Source organism: Dipodomys merriami, unplaced genomic scaffold (assembly GCF_024711535.1).
Source record: "Dipodomys merriami isolate MVZ:Mamm:240054 unplaced genomic scaffold, mDipMer1.0.p SCAF_9, whole genome shotgun sequence".
NCBI classification, from domain to species: domain Eukaryota; kingdom Metazoa; phylum Chordata; class Mammalia; order Rodentia; family Heteromyidae; genus Dipodomys; species Dipodomys merriami.
Window position 1 is genome coordinate 14,237,183 of NW_027206512.1, and position 4,098 is coordinate 14,241,280.

The following is a 4,098-nucleotide window of genomic DNA, read 5'->3' on the forward strand; positions in this document are numbered from 1 at the left end:
TCAAATAAAATAAAATTAAATTTAAAAAAAAGACACAAACAAAACAAAAAAAAAATATTATCGTACTTAGCAGAGGCAACTTCTAATTTGTCACCAGTAAAATATGTGGATGCAATGTCACATAAATCTGGATGAACAGGGATTTTGACATTTGCTAATTCAAATGCCAGGTTTTCTTTCACACTGGTTTGTGTGTATGATTTTTGTAAGTAAGGCTAATATTCTTTAAATAGAAAAGCAGCATGGCCAGTGGAAAAAAAAAAAAAGAGCTGAGAGAAAGTGCCAAGCCTCAGAGTGCAAGCAAGCAAGCAAGCAAGCAAGCAAGCAAGCAAGCAAGCAAGCAAGCAAAGAAAGAAAGAAAGAAAGAAAGAAAGAAAGAAAGAAAGAAAGAAAGAAAGAAAGAAAGAAAGAAAGAAAGAAAGAAAGAAAGAAAGAAAGAAAGAAAGAAAGAAAGAAAGAAAGAAAGATCAAATGTCAGCCAGGTACCTGTGTCTCATGCCAGTAATCCTACCTACTTAGAAGGCTGAGATCTGAGAATCATGGTTCAAAACCAACCTGGGCAGGAAAGTCCAAGAAACTCTGATCTCCAATTAGCCACCAAAAACCAGAAATGGAGCTGTGACTCAAGTGGTAGAGTGGTAGCCATGAGCACAAAAGCTCAGGATTCGTGCCCAAGCCCTGAGTCCAAGCCCCTAGGACTAGCACAAGAAAGAAAGAAAGAAAGAAAGAAAGAAAGAAAGAAAGAAAGAAAGAAAGAAAGAAAGAAAGAAAGAAAGAAAGAAAGAAAGAAAGAAAGAAAGAAAGAAAGAAAGAAAGAAAGAAAGAAAGAAAGAAAGAAAGAAAGAAGGGAAGGAAGGAAGGAAGGAAGGAAGGAAGGAAGGAAGGAAGGAAGGAAGGAAGGAAAGAAAGAAAGGAAAGAGAAAGAAGAAAAAAGAAAGAAGAAAGAGAAAGAGAGAGAGGAATGGAGGGAGGGAGGAAGGGAGAGAGGAAGGGAGAGAGGAAGGAAGGAAGGAAGGAAGGAAGGAAGGAAGGAAGGAAGGAAGGAAGGAAGGAAGGAAGGAAGGAAGGAAAGAAAGAAAACTCATGTTGTTGCTCAGAATTTTTTCAACACAGGAGAACATTGGGCTTCTCTCATTTACAATGCTTCCTTTCTTTAAATCTTTAATGCTTCCTTTTACTGAAATATCTCAGAGAAAGTGTTCCATATTAGCTCCATCTTCCCAATCTAGAATGTGTCTCCGCCACGCTTAAACTAAATTCCTCTACTGCCACTTGAGCCTGTTTCTTCTATAATGCCCACAGCATAGTCAGAACGGAAACTAGATGGGCATTATTCTCAATAGAAACCTGCTGCCAACCTTTCTGTCCAAGCACCCGGATAGCTGAAGTAACTACAATTGTGCTCCTACTCCTACATCACCCTCCTGAGTCTATTCTCCATACAGGAGCAGAAAGATACTTTGAAATAGAAATGAGATCATATTGGTCCTTTGCTAGCAATGTTCTGGTAACTTCCCATTGCTCCCAGAATAAAGCCTGAACTCCTTAGCTTGGGTTAACAAAGACTTCTACTTCTGACACTAAGCATGCCCCTTCTTGCTGTTGTTAAGGACAACAGCACTAGAATATCCTTTTCTCTCCACATCACTGTTGGATTAAATGTCAGCCCTCGTTTCCTTGTGATTTATTTTTCTTCATTCTAATGACCAAAACTGGACTTTATTAGAAGTATACACTTAAATAATGTCCTTTCCACAATATAAGTTCTGCAAGGACAAAGATTTTTGCCTATTTTATTTTATTTCCAGCAACTGAAGCAATTCCTATGATATGACAAGTCAAAAATAATTGAGAAAGGGTTCAGTGAGGAAATATAATCTTAGGTCTTTTACCTAATGAATTGTCACATTCCTTCAGGCACACAAATTACATACCTTGATGAGAACAGATTGCTTAAAACTCAAGTCTTTCTTCTTTCTTTCTTTTTCAATAAAGAACCCTGCTTGATTTTATGATAATTATTCAGCCTGTAAATTTCAAACATGACATACTGTTCTAGGTCATTTATTGCAAGCTTGCTAGGAAAAATAATTTGCCATTTATAATTTACAGATGAAGCCAGGCACCAGAGGCCCGAGCTTGTAATCCTAGCTACTTCAGAAGATCTCTGTTTGGAACTAGCCTGAAAAAACAAATCCAAAGGACTCTTAACCTCTAATTAGCTAGCAAAAAGTCATAAGAAAAAGCATGACTCAAGTGGTAGAGCATCAGCCATGAGTGAAAAAGCAAGATGTGAGGTCATGAATTCAAGCTCCAAAAAAGCTCGGTACAGAAAGAAAGGAAAGGGAAAGGAAGGGAAGGGAATGGAAATGAAGGGAATGGAAAAGCGGGAGGGAAGGAGGGAAAGAGTGATCAATTTAGCAATTATTCTTTCATGCATTTTTTTTTGGTCAGTTGTGGGGCTTGAACTCTGGGCTTGGGCACTGTCCCTCCGCTCTTCAGCTCAAAGTGAGTGCTCTACCACTTGAGCCACAACGCCACTTCCAGTTTTCTATTGGTTTATTGGAAATAAGAGTCTCACCGACTTTCCTGCCCGGGCTGGCTTTGAACTGCGATCCTCAGATCTCAGCCTCCTAGGTAGTGAGTCACCAGCACCTGGCTCTCTTTCATGCATTTTTTAATTCATTTTAAAAATGATCAACAAATGTTTGGTGCACCCTGACCTTGTCCATGGTGCTGAAGAAGCAGCAATAATGATGGCACGGATGGGAGGTAGTTGAAAGATGTGATGTTGGCAGGCTTTTTCTTTTTTCTTTCTGTCTTTGTTGCTGGCTTTTTCTGTGCCTTTTGTCTCATCTGTAAGTTTATCTGTCTTTGAGAGGGTACACGTAGGCATAGAAAGGATGGGACAAAGGATGAACAAATACAACAGTGATACTCACTAGACACTACGTTGAAAGTGAACTAAACAGCTTGTAGGTGGAGATGAGAAGGAAAAACTAGGAGATAGGGAGGGAGGGAGTGACACTTTAAAAAGAAATGTGCTCATTACCTGACTTATATGACTGTAACCCCTCCATACATGACCTTTAAAATAATATATGTACACATATATATGTACATATAGTTAAGATGTGATATTCAACCTCAAAAAGACTGCAGGTTGATGCATTAGTCAAACAGATTTCACACTTGCCATTCTCTAGGCTGTTGAAAAGGCTAGATTTTTGACTCCAGCATCCAACAGCCATCCCATAGTCTAAAAAACTTGGATACTTATTTCACCATAGACCCAGAGAAGTGCTGGTTTTCCAAGTACATTACAAAACAAACAGCCCCATTAAACCATCATTATTAAATATGCCATCTGAAGATGAGAAGCAGAATCATTATCCATTTCTTACTGAGGCATTATTGGGTATTGGTTTTCTAAATAGTCTTAAAAGACAATGATTATATTTTCCAATGATATTCCAACTTACAAGTCAAATCATCTTTTCTCTCTTAGTGTACCTGCTGTTCACAAAAGTCCAAATAACCCAAGTTCTAGAAAGCTATCAAAATACCCACAAGATCCAGCTGAGTCGCATGTGTGGCTTATGCATGTTTCCCATTATTTCTGCACACACACATACAGAAGAAGCAGAGCAATCAAAAGCCTTGTATTGTCCCAGGTTCCCTGTGTGAAGCTCTATGGTAGCAACAGACAGTGTCCACTCCACTTTCCTATCACACTTTCCTTCAATGCATAAGCAGCACAGGCAAAAGCCACACGGGCCCTGACTCATTTCAAGATGTACTTCAGTGGTAGCCCGTGTCAACAGGGAAAGGAGATGCTCATTTGGCTGATACAGGTTAAGCAAGCAGATCCTGACTCCAGACCCAACTTCAGGACCCCTAGATTGTGACCCAAGGTGACATATTTCTGAGCTAGTGGTGAAGAAAGTGCTTCTCTGCCATAGTCACGGCTAATGTGACCCTGAGATCCACAACCACCCCTGTGACTTGCTGTTTTTCCAAGATCTACATAAGTCCTTTGCAGGCAGTAACTATACTGTTGGTAGCTGCTAGTGGGTCCTGCCGACACTCTGCCCTGTC